The sequence below is a fragment of the Cervus elaphus genome, chromosome 9 (assembly GCF_910594005.1).
Source record: "Cervus elaphus chromosome 9, mCerEla1.1, whole genome shotgun sequence".
Classification (NCBI taxonomy): domain Eukaryota; kingdom Metazoa; phylum Chordata; class Mammalia; order Artiodactyla; family Cervidae; genus Cervus; species Cervus elaphus.
Genome location: NC_057823.1, coordinates 95,500,329 through 95,519,174, shown reverse-complemented (window position 1 = coordinate 95,519,174; position 18,846 = coordinate 95,500,329). Strand labels below are relative to the sequence as shown.

The 18,846-nt window shown below is 42.7% G+C and overlaps 1 long non-coding RNA gene across 13 annotated transcripts in view; it reads right to left on the bottom strand.

Annotated features, from left to right (window-relative positions):
* LOC122700630 overlaps positions 1–18,846 on the bottom strand; it is a 526,773-nt gene that overhangs the window by 49,626 nt on the left and 458,301 nt on the right. The window contains exon 5 of one of the 13 annotated variants that reach the window (XR_006342836.1): positions 6,563–8,668. The exons of the other annotated variants lie outside the window; for them this stretch is intronic. This is a non-coding gene — a long non-coding RNA (uncharacterized LOC122700630). The remainder of the gene's footprint in view (positions 1–6,562; positions 8,669–18,846) is intronic. 13 annotated transcript variants of the gene reach the window in all.

Sequence of the window (18,846 nt, the reverse complement as noted above, 5' to 3'; positions counted from 1 at the left end):
ATGGAACATGGCAGAGCTGCTCTGTGACAGCAGGAGCCATCAGACAACCTGGACGGCAGAAGCCGGGTACCTGCAGCAGTAGGTACCCTGGAAATGAGAAGAGAGGCCAGGAGAAACACGGTGGGGGCCACGTGGAGGCTGAGAACAGCTAACTGTTTTGACACATTTTCATCACTTCACTTAGGGCCCCTCAAACTTATCTGAGGATTGAAGAGAAGGTTTTACAAAGAGTCTGAGATCCTATGACATTAAGCAGGGGGTCAGAGCAGAGAAACACTGCTTATTACTACTAATGTTGCCTCATTTTACCCTGAGGCTCATGTGGCCTGGGGAAAACATAGGTTACATTTTTTTTTAAAGGCTCTTTATGCTGACTCTTATGATTTTTTTCACTGTGCCACATTCAGTTCACTGATAGATGGGTTTGAGACAGGCTTAAATGATCCTTTCCAGCAGCTACCTAAAGGCATTTTAAATTGGGTAAGAGAGACTTGCCTTCAAGAAACTAATATTGTCTCATGTACGTAGCATGTAGGAGGCAATAAGTGGGTGACAAGACTGACATACTATTCTGCTAGAAATGGGAAAGTGAAACACTGCAAGGACAGATTATTTCATCTTTTACATTAGAGAAGCAGCAGAAATGAAGAGCAGGTGGTCAACACTTAAAAATAAATCTTCTAATTTGGTTTGAGAATAAGACCTTGAATTGTATCTTTTGCAAAAACATTGAGTAAACTAAGGTTTAACCCTTCTTTTGTCATCCTACGTAGTACAACGAAGAGTTATAAAAATCTATTCATTAAATCAAAAATTACCTGATCAAATGCTATATTCTAAGAGCTGAGATATATACCATATGAAATTAGAGGCAAGTTAAAGATTAATAAGATACAATTCCTGTCCTTGAAAACCTCAAAGCACATGGAATAAGGAGGGGGAGAGACAGACACACAGAAATAGATGGTTACAATATAAGGTCGTAAATGAATCCAAGTGACTCTGTGGGTACAGGACTGAACATGTAACATATGAGGGTGTGTGATCTTTGAGTTGGTTATGAACAACAAACAAGGTTGTATTAAAGGCAGACTCATTGCACAGAGCATTTACTAGTAGGCCTTGAGAAATCCTAGAGAAGATTATCTGGGGAGCAGGAGACACAGTATGGTGTGGCTGGAGCAAAAGGAAATGACTGGGACCTGGGGAAGGAGAAACCAGGAGAAGACAGGGCCAGCCTGAAGGACACTGTGTGTCCATCTAAGGAGCTTGGACTTAAAATCTTTAATAGTGGTGAGTCAGCAAAGGATTTTAAGTAGCAGAAGGGCATGATCAAATTGGCTTAGGTTAGTAGCTGTTCAGTCAACACTTACTGAGTTTTTCTTAGGTGCCCCACACCATTAGACGGATAAAAGGAAGAACGCAGCTCATGGATCCTATGGTTCCATGGCAGCGGTGACAACACAAACATCCTGGGGTCGCACTCACAGGATGTGCTGGGCTCAGCCAGCCTGGGAGACGCAGAAGAGGTTCAGGAGGACCCACGCTGAGCCTCGGAGAACTCATCTGGCTGGTGTGCATCTCCAACTAGAAAGGAGTCTCTTGGACTGGAGGAGGTGCCCCTGGCACACAGTCCAAGTAACATTCAATACATTCTTAAATTGAGAGCAAAGACTTATCTGCCGTGGTCCATGTCTGGAACAAAGCCTGCATAGAGCAGGTACAACACAGATATCTGTTGAGAAACGAAGGCAGGCAGGAAGCAAGGGTGGGCCGAGGTGAGGAAAAGTATTTTAAGTAGAAGGAACAATATGCACAAAAGCATGGATGCATGAAAGAACAGAGGGGGCATAGCTGACAACAAAGTTGGAGTCTTGAGGAGGAGTGCGTATCAAGGCCAACAAGGAGTTCGGTGGCTAAACGAGGTACTCTGCTAAAGGGCTGATGTTCACCATGTAGACGCCTGGAAGCCAGAAGGATTTCTAGAAAGGTGTTATCTTTCAGACATCTCACTTTGAAAACAGCTTGGAGAATGGGCTGAAGGGATAAAACTGTATTCTGTTCAGCTATAGCAATAAAATGATGACAAGGAAGGGATAAATCTGGATATTTAGGAGGTGGAACACCTAAAAGCTTGGATATTTATCAGGGGAGAGAGCTGAGAGAGTGAGAGCAGTCAGAACACAATCTTCCATCTTCCTCGGTTATACAAGGAACACACACACACACATATATGCACACACACGTATACACACATGCACACATGCACACACATATACACACAACACATTTGGTGGGGGTGAGGTGTTTATTTCAGATGTTGTATGTTGAGGCTCCTGTAGCACGTCTGAGCGTGTGTGTTCACAGGACTGTTGGCAATACAGATCTAACTGAAGAAGGGAGGAGGGGCTACCTTGGGAAGATGACACATGAACACATTCACCAGTCTTCCTGACTCACTTCTAGAAACAGCAGAAGAGACGAGAGAGTAAAACAAACTCAAATCAGCGCTGGGAGATACGATGGGACACTCTTAGGCATTAGAAATCATGAGAAATCTTTGAGAGATGGAAGCAGATGGATTGATTGAAGATGAAAATCCCAGCTGGCCTAAAACTCAGACAAAAGTGGAATTGGTTTTGAGGGAGCCTTGAGCACAGCCAGAACAAATCTAGGGACCAGGGGTGCTTTTGAAACAACAGAAGAGAGGTTGGGGTATCACAGGAGTGCCCAAGTGGGTGGGGGGTGGGGTTACCACTTTTTTCCAAAACTGGATATAAGCATGAAAAAGTGCATGTAAAATGATGAGATGAGCTACAAATATTTTTTTTAAAGAAAGAGAAAATAGATTACAAAGATGAAATAAGGTGTGTAGTATATTAAAAGTCATGCTATGGCAAGGATGACACACAAATTCGTGAAGCGTTCCATATTTTTATAAAAGAAAAAAAAAAAGTCATGCTATGAAATCCCACACACTTGCTAGAGAGAGTGTGTCACAAATTAGGCTATAAATTTTCATTCAATGAGAAAAGGAAAACAGAATCTCTTTACATAGCTACCAGCAACCAAAGGGTTAAACACATATTAGCTGCTTTTAATTTGATTTCCACAAGTTCAGCCTGGAATCTGTTCACATTCAGAGAGGAGCCAAGGGGTTAGATGCAGTGGAAGAAATGAACTATCAGTTAAAACATGCCTGCCTGGTGCCAAACACTACCCCCATATTCTCCAATTTGATATTCAAACAACTGTTCTTAGTCCAGATCCTGTGGGCTTTCCATCGTCCTCTGCTTTCCTTCAGGAAGAAGAAGCTCCCATGTACTTTGCTGTCTGCTGGGTCCTTAGTACAAAATGCAGGTTGATTCCCATGGTATGTATCGATAATTTGTGAAGGAATCTTCCACGAGATGTAAATCAAAGGACTTTATCCAAGATGATTGATACTTGCAGCCATCTTTTAAGATTACAATACATTCTATTAATCCTTGCTGTCAGGCAAAGTGCAATACTATTCCTTCTCAGAGAGGGTTGCTTGACCCAACACAAAGCTTCCTCCTGGATCATCAGGAATGCCTTATCCACAGTTTTGTAACAGAACAGCGTGCCCATGGGATGCTGTCCACAAGTGTTCTGTGAGGTATTTGAATTTATGGGGAAAAGTTAAGTGTTTTTCCAACTGAGTCCAACCTTTGAGTCAATCCACCTGAAAGTGTAAATGTACATTTTTAAGGTAAATCTGATATAAATGCCTATTAACAGCCCAGATGTACACTGAAACAGCAGGCAGTATAATTAGGGTTCTGTAGCTTTCAAGGATGATTCTCTGATCCTCCCAGATAGCCTATGACTAAACTGATTCCCTTTAGTATATTCCTTTCTTTCAGCTACCTAATGTGGATTCTGTCCTCTGCAACGAAGAACTCCAGTAGTTGATATATATCTATCTGTAGAGGAGAAAGAGGGAAAGGAATAAGATTCACATTGTACACTAAGGGCTTCCCTGGTGGCTCAGATGGTAAAAAGCCTCCCTGCAATGCAGGAGACCACCCAGGTTCAATCCCTGCATTGGGAAGATCCCCTAGAGAAGGAAACGGCTACCCACTCCAGTGTTCTATCTGTAGAGGAGAAAGAGTTAAAGGAATAAGATTCATGTTGTACACTGAAGCTATAATTAAATACCAGGTGAAATGTGTATAGGTGCTAGTTCCCTGGTGTCTCTCTTCATTACTTCATTTCCTTAGTTATATTTGAATTGCCTCAAAGACAAGGACATCTTCTCATGAGAGTTTAGTATTTAAGAACATGAGCTCTGCCACCAGACTGCCTGATAGGAATCCTGGCTTTATCATTTTCCAGCTGTGTGACCTTGGACAGGATATTTAACTTCTCTGCACCTCAGTTTCTTCATTGGTAAAACGTTCAAAGTGATAATAATCATAAAGAGCTTGTCACCATCTTGGCAATGTTATAAGACTGAATAAAGACTGCTATCCTTATTATCTTGATTTTATCTTGTATCAGGATTGCCAGGAGAAATATCAATAACCTCAGATATGCAGATGACACCACCCTTATGGCAGAAAGCAAAGAGGAACTAAAGAGCCTCTTGATTAAGGTCAAAGGGGAGAGTGACAAAGCTGGCTTAAAACTCAACATTCAAAAAACTAAGATCACGGCATCCAGTCCCATCACTTCATGGCAAATAGCTGGGAAACAATGCAAGCACTGACAGACTTTATTTTCTTGGGCTCCAAAATCACTGCAGATGGTGACTGCAGCCATGAAATTAAAAAATACTTTCTCCTTGGGAAAAAAGCTATGACAAACCTAGATGGCATGTTAAAAAGCAGACATTACTTTGCCAATAGACGTCCATACAGTCAAAGCTATGATTTTCCAGTAGTCATGTATGGATGTGACAGAAGGACCATAAAGAAAGCTGAGTGCTGAAGAATTGATGCTTTTGAACTGTGGTGTTGGAGAAGACTCTTGAGAGTCTCTTGGACTGCAAGGAGATCCAACCAGTTCATCCTAAAGGAAATCAGTCCTGAATATTCATTGGAATGACTGATGCTGAAGCTGAAACTCCAATATTTTGGCTACCTGATGTGAAGAACTGACTCATTGGAAAAGACCCTGATGCTGGGGAAGATTGAGGGCAGGATGAGAAGTGGGTGACAGAGGATGAGATGGTTGGACAGCATCACCAACTCAATGGACTCGAGTTTGAGCAAGCTCCAGGAGTTGGTAAAGGACAGGGAAGCCTGGCGTGCTACAGTCCATGGGGTTGCAAAGAGCCAGACACAACTGAGCGACTGAACAACAACAATTCTTATTATTACATGCTAACTCCAGAGAACTTGCTATAACGACAGTGATGAATAGGCAGTGTCAAAAAAGGAGTTGTACATGAATGGGAAACAACTCAGATCCCACAGTATCTTAGAACATGAGGAAGCACACTTTTCTCACCCTCTGAACTTTGAGGCTTTCCCTCAAGTTCTTTTTCCTGCTCATTGGCAGTGGAGCAATGGTGAATGCAGAATCTGTCAACTTACTTTGACATCCCTAACCTTACACAACTCACTCCAGTCATATAGCTCCTTTTACACACCCTCCTCCCCAAATCTCTTCTACATCTGATTTCACAAGGAGATCATTACAGGCAGAGTGTTTATGCAAGTCTCCATGGTGACAATCCCTTCTCTGGTCTCCACGGTGACACTTGCAAATAACTCATAACCTCTCCAATTCATTTTGTTTATCTGAACCGTCTACTGATTGTTATCAGCCTAAGCCATGTATAACAACACAAATTTATGCCTTTCTAGGAATAAAAAGGGAGAGAATAAAGTAAAATAATATTGAGGGCATGTCTCATATGGGAATAATCCTCTAAAAAGCATATGGGGAAACCAAAACTCTAAATTTTATTTCATCCTTTAAATAGAGAATGCATAATTAGCACTTACAATTATTTACAAATTGTCTTCAGTGGTAGGACAACCATAATCTCAGTAAAAAACAAAGATGGGTGGGACAAACATCACCGAGTCAGTAATCAGAGGACCCGAAATTGAGACCTAACCTTAAACTGACCAACCATTCCAGGATCAAGGGGGCTTCCCAGCACAGGAGACTTTCATGCTAAAATCAGGCCAGTTCTAAGTGTCCTCATTTCCTTCACTGTTATGGGGGTGCTGGAGAGAACCAGTGCTGTGGTTCCTTCCAGACTGAGTGTTTTGTGATTGTACAAAAGAGAGCTGGCTACTTTTCCCCCAGGACCACCCAAGTTCACTGTGAGTGCGGTAGATCACACTTTATTTCCCAATTATAAACACATATTAGAAGTGAAAAGTGCAGTTCTCTTAGAGCTGTGTGCTTAGGTACAACAGAGGTCAAGCAACTAGTTAAGTTGTAAATTATAGCAAACTGCCTTAAATCATATGCATTCTTCTCACTTGCGCTTGTCCCCTAACATTTTCACCAAATAAGGAAAATCTGTTTTGGGGATTAACAGCGAGTAACATTTATTTTTCAAAGCAACTGTGTTTTTAACCACCAGTAAGAAAGTCACTGGTGTGCAGACTCAGCCTGAGAAATAAGAATGGATATTAAAAGGTGCTAGGTCAGTATACCTCTTTGCTTCACAGCAAGAGAGAACACATTATGTAAAAAATAGAAATAATTCAGAACCAATCTCTTTTATTTTCCCACACCTGGAAGGTTCACCATGTTATTCCAGACTGTGGAGATGGGTGAGTCAAGCAGAGATGTTTTGAACAGAAATAATGTATTGGTATGCTTCCATTTCAGTTCACAGCATTGAATGTCCCTTGCAACCATTTTTACGTGAAGAAAAATTGTTGTTTTTGTAGAAGGACTATGAGCAAGATTTTTTCATTCCCCTGAAATTCATGTTTACCATGTTAGGAGAGGCTTCTTTCTTCACAGATAATTCTTTTGCAACTTGGTGACTCTGATGTGAAGACTTGCTCACCAGCAGTTTCATAATTGATAGGCTGGGTTGCCTAGCAGGTTTATCTGTCAGTCTCTAGATGTCTATCTTGAAGAATGTTCTTTATAAAAGAACAGTTACATGGAGAAATATTAAAGGAAAAAGGACTTTTTAGTTATAAGGTTCTCTCTTAGAAATCCTTTGGACTTATCCATCTCTGTTTATTCCAATTCTATGTCCCCTAAAACTTTCTAAAATTAATTTTACTGATTTTTTCCTCATTAGTATAAAATTAATCTGTTGCTTATTCTCTTCTGCAGCAGGATGGGGTCTGCTGTCACCAACTTTTTTATTTCTCCTCACTCTTGCCCTTGAAGGGAGAGGACAAGGACGTGCAGACACTGAAGCTGCGTGATGAGAATTGATCAATATTAGCAAAAAGAGTTTTGTTTGCTTATATCAGTGCAGCTCACTAAAGGGTTTAATGCTCCAGTTTTGTCTCCTTGGGCTGGAAAGAGGGACAGGTTTTGCCGGCCGTGATCACAAGGGGCAGGGAAGATTGCAGGCAGCGGAGAGAATCCAAAGGGAAAAAGAACTTCCTAGTGTCAACAGCCAGGGAATTCTGTGTGGTTTGAAGGGCAATCTTTGTGGGAATGAGAATTGAATATTTGAACCATCCTCCAAACCCTTTGCATGTGTGCGATCACCTATGAATACATTTGAGTTCATTCTTGAATTATACCTTATGAACGTGGAAGCGGGTGGCCTTGCAGAATTATAGAACAGGGACTGGCCACGTCTGGTGAAATAAGCCAGGACCGCTCTGCTATGGTAGACAAGTGATGGGCAGATTCAGCCTGAGCTGCTGGTGCATCAGGGTATCCTTCCATGACGAGGAACGTCAAGCACTGAAATCTGCTGTGTGGATAAGGGCTTAGCAGAAATCTAGAACTGTGCTCTGATGTGAAGGCTCATCAGTATGATTCCACAGAATATTTCCTACAGAAGACGCTGGCAGAGTGGGAAATATGGAGTCTCACAGCGGCCAATGTAGATTTTAAAGAAGGTGAAATTAGTTCTTGGCAGGACAGGAAGGATACAAGTGGAATGCTGGAGTTGGTGGGAAGGCCTGTGACCATCAAATCTGGCCTCTCAGCCTCACACCCGGCAGGACAGTGGAGCAGAAAGTGGGAAAGCAAGGTGTTTGTGGAGACTGTGGATTGAATGCCAAAGGGAGGAGTATAAACCACTGCTTGCACACATTTAGGAAATACTCTAGGAAACAGACTGTCTCAAAGAGCAGATAATGCAGGAAGATCATGGTGAGACCCCAGGATTCCACTCTCTACCTGGTCCCAGGGACAAAAGCAGAGAAGCAGGGTGCACATGGGACTGTCTGCCGGCTCCAAGGAGAGTCTGTGACAGTGATGTGATTGCCGACAGCAAACACCCAGCACCACCCAGGAGAGATGAGACCTTCTAGTTTGCTCTCTCAAATTGGTTCAGAAGGTTCAGGAAAGGCTCCGATCTGGCAGGCGGAAGCCACCAGTGGCCAGGATCTGTGGGTTTAACTGCGGCATTGACAGGCTTTAGGTCTTAGAGGCTTCTTCTCTGCTGCTTCCACAAACTCTGATGGGAGATATAAGAGGCAGGCTTTGTGCTCGGCTGGGATTTCCTCTCTCCTGCAGACCTTGGTGCTGGATCATTCTGGGTCCAGTCAGAAAACAGACAGTCAAAAAGGGCATTTTATACAGGCATTTGTTACACAGATGATGAACGAGCTGAGAAGCTAAGTGGGATTCAGTGAGAAACCTACTGATTAGCAACTGGAGGAAGGCCCTCCGACCTCCAGATGCAGAGATGAGCGGGATGGTGATGCTGGGTCCCAGGAGCAGGGACCACAGGACAGAGGTGGAGCTTTCCCTGTGGAGAGAAGCTAGTCTGGAGTGAGTTAGCCCTATATCCACTGCCTCTCCTGCAGCAGAGAGAAAGGAGAAGACAGACTCAGGCTTTTCCCCTCCTCCGGCCCTCCCGGATTCAACCAGCTCTTCCTGTTAGCTGACTCTCTCTGGAAAGCAGAAGGCAAGAGAGCCTGGGAAATGTCTTTCCCTGAAATAGACAGCAGAACTTCCCAGGTGCCCGTAGTGATAAAGAACCTGCCTACCCATGAAGGAGACATAAGAGACGCAGGTTCCATCCCTGGGTCGGGAAGATCCCCTGAGGAGGGCATGGCAGCCCACTCCAGTATTCTGGCCTGGAGAATCTCTGTGGATAGGGGAGTCTGGTGGGCTATAGTCCATAGGGTCACAAAGAGTTGGACATGACTGAAGCGACTTAGCACAACAAGGGAAGGAGAAGATAGAAATATGATTTGCACTGGGGTTGAAACAAACCAGAGACTGCACTTTTCCTTTCACATGAGGGAAGTATGGATGTAAGTTGTCCGATGTTAATATGGTGACTCCAAGATATTAGCAGGAAGCCAGACTACTTCTCTTTTGCCACCACCCTCCATGTGTAGCTTTCATTATTGATACCCCTTTACGGTCCCAAATGACTGCCATTGCTCCGGTTGTCACATTCACCTTCTAGCATGAAACAGGATGGTTGAATAGGACATAAAGAGCTTTCCAGAAGCCATGCCCCAAGATTGCCACTTACATCTATTTAGCTATTCTTGCTGGTGAACAAGGCTTGAAAGTGTTGTTTTTCAGCTAGGCAAATTGCCCTCACATTCTGCCTTTAAGGGATATTAGGTAAATCACAGGCAATCTCTGTCACAGAAAAAGAAAGACTGGCATTTAAGATCGAGTGAAAAATAGAAGAGGGTGGTTGGGCAGCATCTCAGGGCAGTGTCTCAGACACAGGCCCAAGTCTCACGATCCACAGAAATCCAAGGCAGAGGAAGGAGGAGGGGAGTGCCAGGTTAGGAGCAGGGTTACTAGTCTATACAGCTCTGTCCAAATTTGAGTAGAAACCTGCAGAGAGTATTGAACGTTGAGTACAGTCTTGATCGACTGCAAGTAAAGATCAGCTGCAAGTAAAGATAGATTCTTTCTGTGCTAATAGAATAGTATTCTAGATTATCTGGTACATAAAAGAAATATCACCATTCATTCATCTACTCATTACTTCAGCAAATACTCGGCAGGCACTGCGCTATGGGTCTCAGAGACAAACAAAGAGAGCCATGTCTATCTAATCGAGCTTACAGTCCTTTCTGTAGACTTCTTAATGTTTGGCCTGAAGTTCCCAAGTGAATAAGCTGTGAGTCACCTATATGATTTATTTCTTCCAGAGTATTAACTAAGGCACTATTTTTTAAATGCATACTAATTGATAGCTATTATGAGCTAAATTTTGTCTTCCCTGCAAAATATACATTGAAGTTCAAATCCTCAATACCTTAGAATGTGACTCTATCTGAAAAGAGGGTCACTGCAGATGTGATTAGTTAAAATGAGGTCAACTGGTAGGATGGCCCTTTAATTCAATATAACCAGTTCAGTTCCGTTGCTCAGTCGTGTCCAACTCTGCGACCCCAGGGACTGCAGCACGCCAGGCCTCCCTGTCCATCACCGGCTCCCGGAGTTTACTCAGACTCATTTCATTTGAGTCAGTGATGCCATCCAACCATCTCATCTTCTGTCATCCCCTTTTCCTCCTGCCTTCAATCTTTCCCAGTATCAGGGTCTTTTCCAGTGAGTCAGTTCTTCCCATCAGGTGGCCAAAGTACTGGAGCTTCAGCTTTAGCATCAGTCCTTCCAATGGACATTCAGGACTGATCTCCTTTAGGATGGACTGGTTGAATCTCTTTGCAGTCCAAGGGACTCTCAAGTGTCTTCTCCAACACCACAGTTCAATATGAGCAGTGGTGTCCTTATATGAGGGACAGAAGAGTCACATGTGTGCTTTCCAACCCATGGAAAAGAATTCTCAAAAAAGAACATATATATATATATATATATATATATATATATATATATATAACCAAATCACCTTGCTGTGCACCTAAAACTAACACAATATTGCAAATCAATTTTAAAAAAATCAGATTTTTTATTTCTCTTGAAAGACAGCAGATCTGGCAACACTGACCCAAATCTCACATGGGTGAGTGCTGGAGCTGAGAAACCACTGTATTCTCCAGTTATATTAACTGTCTGGTTTATTTTCCACAGCTCTTAATAGGAATTTGCACTTGTACCCCACTGTCTCCAGCTTTATTCTGTGCTTTTGGTCACAGCCTTATCTGATGGACTTGACATATGAATTCTGTGTTGTCAAAGGGCAATAAGTATTTACTTAAATCTCAGTGGAGATTTCTCTGCCCATCCTATTTACTATTGCTACCCCACACTCTATTCTCTGCTTTGTATTTCTTTCTTTCTATACATCTAACTATCTGAGCTTATTTACTTTTTATGGTCGATTTTCAGTAGAACATAAGTTCCCCAGAGGAAGATATTTGTCATTTTTGTTCACTGTGGCAGCCCCAGTGCCTAGAGAAGTGTCTTGTTGTGAATAAAGAAACTATGGAATGTGAAAGCTATAATAAATCCCAAACATGAACTAACTTGATCTTAACATTTTAATTCTCAAGGAAACTAACCAGGCTGAGAGAGGACATGATTTGAGAAAGGTCATATAGCCAATTAGCAGTGAAGTGAGTCAGGATTAGGACTGAGGTTTTTCTGCCCCCAGGGCCAGTGATCATTCTGTGGTTCCGGGCTGCCTCTCTAGTGATGTAATCATAGTATTTGAATTTTAAGAGTTAAGAATTTTAATTTTACCATCAAAATGGTAATAGAGAAATGATAGCTTTAATGTATTCCATCTAACTATTTATCTGCTAAGTGTTTTCAGAACAAAACTGAAAAAATATTAATCACATTTCTGATATCTGAAAAGGTGACAGATTTACTGCTTCTTTATGATTATTCATAGTAAAGATTTAATTGTCATAGCTTAGTAAATACCATTTTGATTTCAGCCTCAGAAGAGAACCCAGCTGATTTCTTGATAGCTATGTTCTGTCTTATTAAAAAGGTAGTTAAAAAAACAAAACTACATTTCCATCCACCAGGTTGAAACACAATATGCCGGAAACTCAAGTGATGGTTTTTCAGTAATTAACCCATCTAATCTTTCTAAGGAAGTTCAGTCTGGTTGTTGAAAAGAGAATATCACATCACAAAGAGCTGGTATGTGTTCACAACTATATGTCAATCATTCATTCATTCAGGAAAAATGTAATGAGGTCTTGCCATGTGCCAGATCTCTCCAATGACTAAAACTAGATAAGGTACCTACTCGATAAAGCTTCCCTAGTGACTCAGCTGGTAAAGAATCCACCTGCAATGCGGGAGACCAGGGTTTGATCCCTGGGTTGGGAAGATCCCCTGGAGAAGCGAAAGGCTACCCACTCCAGGATTCTGGCCTGGAGAATTCCATAGACTGTAAAGAGTCAGACACAACTGAGCGACTTTCACTTTCAGGTAAATCTTATGTTCTAGAGCAGTGTTTTCCACAGCTGCCTAATCGGAGGAGGCTCCTTGGCACCTGTAAAACATGCAGATTCCTAATTTCTACTCTAGACCTACAGAATTAGAACCTCAGGGGAAGACTTGGGAATCAAGTGTTCAGCAAGCATGCAGGTTCAATTTCATCAGGAGTGCCTGGGCGCTTAGTCGCTCAGTTGTGTCCATCTCTTTTGTGACCCCATGGACTGTAGCCCACCAGGCTCCTCTGTCCATGGGATTTCCCAGGCAAGAACACTGGAGTGGGTTGCCATTTTCTCCTCTAGGCAATCTTCCCGACCCAGGGATTGAACTCATCTCCCCTGTATCCCCTCATTGGCAGGTGAGTTCTTTACCACCGAGTCACCGGGAAACCTTTCATCAGGCAAGTTTCAGCAAAACTTTTAATGGGAGCTATAGACATTAACCAAGTATTTATACTAAAGCATGTGTGGTTCCCAAAATAAGTGCTATGAAAAATTGTATACAGTGATTGTTCACTAACTGTTCATTCGATATGTATTTATTGAGCACCTAACATGTGCTAAACACTGCTTTAGATGCTGAGCATACAGCAGTAAATAAAAGAGATATGATTTCTGCCCTCACGGAGTTTTCATTTTAGTGAGGGAAACAGATCATGAGCACACATTCAAATGAGAAAGCATGGTTGTGAGCGCCATTCCCTTTGGGGAAGTCTTTCTGTGCCCGGTAATCAGGCTAGGCAGAAAAGGAAGAGAAGCCCAAGAGGCTGGCTGTGAAGGGTTTAAGGACTCAGGTGTGTCTGAGCTGATTTCAGAAAAAGTCCTGGTTTGTCCTTCTCTAGGCCCATCTGAAAAGATTGTGTGCTTCCCAGAGAAGCCCAGGAGTTAAAACTATTCACTACATCCAACAGGTAGGGGGCAGAGACTAAAATCGGCTGAGAAACGTGCTTAAAAGATTGTATGGAATATCCTCTCTGCTCCATTGATTCTCCATGGCTTTCTCCTGGAGTGTTAGGGATCTAGACATTTCTGTGTCTGGGGCGAGGGGGTGGCATGTGGAAATAACTGAACATATAAGCTGGTGAGTCAGTGATGCTGAGTAGGTGGCATCACCGACTCGATGGACACGAGTTTGAGCAAGCTCCAGGAGTTGGTGATGGACAGGGAGGCCTGGTGTGCTGCAGTCCACGGGGTCAAGGAGAGTCAGACACGACTGAGCCAGGGAACTGAACTGAACTGATGAGCTGGTGAACTCACTGGCCAGGAGGGGTCGCTGCGGACAGGCACTATGGCTCTGGAGCTGGGAGCCACAGCTTGGGTCCTCCAAGCCCCAAATCTACTGGCCTTCAGAGCCAGGCCTCCAAGCATCAGCAGCACAACCAAAAGCAAAGAAAAGAGAGGCAAGGGGGAAACCATCAGGGTTCAGCCACGACGTGCTAACCTGACTCAATTCCGAAAGTCACAGTCCTCTCAAAGGCAGGGGACCTAGAGAAGAGAATGCCCTGAGGGTCAGACTTTGCACCATCCTCTATTCCAACAGGAGACACTAGCCATATTTACAAGGCACTATCTTGAAAAAGAGGAGAGAGAGACTGCTTTGGGTTAGAAAGGATTTTTTTAAAATTATGAATATTTTGAAACTTGAAAAATAGAATAGTATAATAAATTCCATATATCTATTATTCATATTATAGTTTTTGTCATTCTTGTTTCCTTAACAACTCAATTCTTTTAAAAAAAAATGTTTTACAGCAAATCCCCATGCCATTTTGCTTCTATGGACTTCAGTAGGCATATCGAGAAATACAATTTCTAACATTACCTCAATGTCATCATCACACTTAGGCAATTAACAACTATTTTATGAATTATCTAATATGCAGTCCATTTTAAACGCCTCCGATTGTTTCAAATTGCCTTTTTCTGTTGGCTTGTTTGAATTGGGATTTAATCATGGGTGACATGTTATGTTTGGTTGTTACGTCTCTTTAAGTGTCTCTTAATTTAGAGCAACTCCCTTGAAATCATCAGAGCAAGAATTTAAGAAAACAAGATCAATTGGAAAAAGCATATCATTATCCTATTTTGCTCACACGAATCTGAGGGTGTGTATTTTGACCCCACAACAAGAAGAAGCATTAATAGTCATGTAGAATCTCAGGCAACTGGAAGGTACCTTTAGGAAATCTTTCTAGGTAAATTACGTTAAAAAGCAGCAAGAATGTACTGGAGCAAAGGCTCTTATCCAGAAAATATTTTTCTGCACTATTACAAAGGCCACTGGATGAACATGCTTCCTCAATTTCTTCCTTGCCATCCTGTAAATCCTACAATACTCATTATTAGCAGCACCTACTCTGACTCACAGACTATTAAAGCTTATTGAGAAATAACCTGGACTTCCCAGAAGACTAATTTACGTCAGCAAGCAAAAGGATAATCACAGCCATAAATCTTAAACCGATCCAAGAGTACAGCTGGTTAAAAAAAATTCCGTAGTATTTTGTTACTTTCATCCAAAAGGCTTTGGTTTTCCTTTCTTTAATAATCCATAATGTCTTAAAAGCCACCCAGTTTTATTGATGTTCCTTTCCTGCTACTGTGCAGGGTAACATCAAATGTTATGGCTGAAGGGCCAAAGTTCATTGTTAGCTTCTCTCTGTTTGGTTTTATAGGTTGTTGGGAAACCAGAGAATAAATACTTGGAAGGAAAACAGAATTTAGATGATGGTACACATAAGTATAGAGAAACCTTCACACAAGCAAGTATTACCAGTCTTCATTTGTGTGAATTCCCATTTTTAGAAATTGAAGCCATTCCCTCTTATCGGTTTATTGGTTAATTGCTTCAAAAGTGCCTCTGGGAATAATTCCTAAAAATGGTGATTAAAACAATCTCCTGAAATGCAGATGCTCCCCATCGCCAACCCAGCTCATTCCTCTCTGTGTTCACGTTAATATTTCTCTGGCCAGTGTCTGGTCAAAGACAGATTATTTATAGCAGAAACACCAGAGCTCAAAGCATCCTGCTTACCTTGTGTTGTCAAGGTAACAACTTAAGATTTTTTTTCCCCTTCTGTTGAAAGGTCAGATCTCTGATGATATGAGTCACAGAGCTCAAGGGGATTGTTAAAATTGAGATAGCACTTTGTCAAAGCCAAATTAAAAATAAGGCTTTATACACACCCAGACCATTTTAAATTGGATTGAAACCACTAGGTGGTTTATAGTACATAATTAACCCTGCCGCCTCCCTGGTTGGGCTCTGGGAGGTGTGGCTCAACCTCCTGGCCACTCGAAGAGCTTTCTTCCCAGGACGGCAGCACTCTCAGCTACTTACTGACTCTGTTAATTGCAAACAGAACTGCTAATTCTCATTTGCGTGAGACATGACAGAGACTCCTAAAGATGTTTTTTTTTTCCTTTAAATTTCATATTTAGAAACTTTGAAAACTACAGTGGGGAAGGAGATTTTGGAGCTGACTTTGAAAGGGAATCGGAGACCAATGCAATAGGAGGTAAGAGCGACTTGAAGCATTATCTGTGAACTAAATTCTCAGAACAACTGTCTAAGGTAGACAATATTCATCTCAAATCCTTTTCTTCTTCTTCTTCTTCTTTTTTTTTTTTTAATAAACACAGTCGGTGAGACGCAGATTGAGTAAGTAACTTGGCCCAGGTCATAGGAAAACTTTAGGGAGAATTTGCTCCCAACAGTTCACTTGATGTCTACATCCTCACAACTTGGCCAGAATTCCTTTTCACAAGCTCATCTCTCAAACTGAGTTACAGAAAAGCCCTAAGGTGGCGTCCCGCTCAGGAGGAACACAGGCAAACTGTACGCTTGTGCTTTCCTGGGACCCTCCAGCGCCCACACACCTCCTCCAGGATAGGGCCCCCACTTCCACCCTGCAGTGCCCAACGGGGAGCCTATTAATTTAGCAAATAATAAATCAGGGACATAAATAGTTGAGTACCTCAGTCCAACCTTGTCCAAAACAAAGTTTTGAAAATTTAGGTGCGTCATGTTAGGGGCTTTGGGCAAGGGACTGTCTCCTTTGACCTGACTGTAAGCAATGGACATGAAAGGGAGCAGACTTTTTAGAAAGATAAATAATCTTGAGCAAAAACAATATTTACAATACCTGCTAGTTGTTTTGTTCCGTGTGTACATGTTTTTTTTTTTTTTCACAATTAACTGAAGGAGCAGTTTGTTCCTGACAATAAACTTTGTGTCAGAGGTTTACAGAAGACAGGCTGAGGGGTACAGGGCATCTTCCAGAACCCTCTCAGAGGAAAATAACCACAGATCCCCTCCCTTCCTCCCTAAAGTCAGTTTAACCACTGTTTTCTGCAGCATCTCCAGGCTCTAATATTCAAAGAGAGATCGAGAGCACCAAAGAGTTTTAGCTAAATCGATTCTTCTGGCCCTCCCATATAGCTACACGACAGAGGTTTGTTCAGATTTATAAAAGATTATTTGGATCCTAGGAACATCTGACTCATGTGTGTTTGAGATCTGCATAACTACAGATAAGATTCGACTGGATGCGCCAGTTCATACATCAAAGAAATAATTGCTACCGAGCGGAGGATTATTACACAGATTCGGATGAGCCACCGCAGAAGTCACATTGCCCCTCAAGCGTAGCATCTATAATTAGTTAAAGCCTGATGGAACAGAGCGGGGGACGAATGAACATTTATTTAGCTTGTTGTGTGCTCCACCTCCCCCCACCCCTCCCCCCTGCCCTTAGTCCGGGGGGCTCCTCTCTGTCCTCAGCTCAGGCCTCCCCTCAGAGGGCGCCAGCTGGGGCACTCAGGCCAGTGTAGGAGCATCTGCTGTCCTCCCGCCCCAGACTCTGCCCCGCATCCACCCGACACTTTCAGGGCCCTCATCACAATTTGCAGTGAGGGATTTTTTTGTTTGTCTATGTTCTGCCTACTCAATAGCTTGCAGGTTTTTGTGAAGGCAGAGGCCACATCCACGCTTACAGCAGCATTCAGGAGTTTGGCTCCTGGCCAGAAGCCTATGTTGTGATTTTTTTTTTTCTTTCTAAGCCCAACCACAGGCCTTTACCAAGGCTCTGCCTGAAAGTCTGATGGAGAAAGTCTGCCTTCCCCATATCAGACTCACATCATCAGTCACAGACCCAGCTTTCCTGCCCCCTACCCCTGGCTGGTCAAGCTCTTACAGGTATTTATATTTGCAGCCAAGCAATCTTTACTTGGAGGTCTCTTTATCAAGACCCTTAAGTAGAGGCCTTGTTAGGTGCCTCTGAGAGCTGGGAGTGGGGTTGCAGGTGGCGGGAGGTGGGGTAGATGCTGGGGAAAAGAAAATCTGAAGACATTTTCTCCACGCTGCTCAGTACCCAGTGATTCTTCTCTTCTGGCTATTCCCTCTCCTCCTTTATCACTCTCCCACCCCATGGCTCTGGGGTCCTTAAGGGCAGGAGTCTTTCCACCAGGACTCTTGATACTGAGACAATTCCCCATGTCTGGGCTAGCCTATCTAACCCTCACCAGTGTCCTTCTCTGGGGAAAGTGGAATGATGGGGGAATCTGTGCTTTCTCTACTATAACCTCACGCTAACATTATCACAGTAAGTGGTTAAAGGCTAGGCCGTTTCATTTTGACTTGTCTTAATCAGCTACTCATATGTTGGTGGCTTAGTTTAGCTCTCAACAAACATACAGGAGGTACTCAATAAATATTAAACAAAAGATTCAATGAGTGAATGAATGAATAATCTCTATAGGTATCACGTATTACATTAAGTACTTTAGTCACTCTGTAAGCATTTGCTAAACATGCCCTATGTGCCTAACACTGTTCTAGGCTCCTGAGATTCACACAAAGATTTCCTGCCATCAAAGACCTTACATTATATGCATTCTATCATTATCCCAGTTAATCCTCACAGTAACCCTGTCAGGTAAAAATTGAAAATAAGCAATTTTTAAAAATTGCTTAAGGTCCTAAAATTGTAAGTAGCAGAACTGCAGTTGAAAAATCGTTTTCCTTTGTGGCTGTGGCCTTGTCTTCCCAAACCCCCTGGCTGAGGACTAACTTCTCTCCTGATCTCAGGAGTCCACAATCTACAGTCATCACCCGATTACTGTAGCAGCGTCCCCTTTGCTGGTGTCCATAGGACCAACAAGGCATGTGCACCCAGAATCCTCCGTTCCTGCTCCCTAGGAAGGCTCACTGGAGTCTTCTTAGCCAACGAAATCTGAAAGGGGCGCCTTCAGTGGTGGCCCACAGAGGCAGGGCAGGGAAAGTGGGGACCAAAGGACTGAGAGCCGCTGGTGACTGTGTACTTTTCCTTTGCCAGTAGAATTCTAAGGAGCTCTTGGATGAAGACTGAGAAGGAATGGAAGA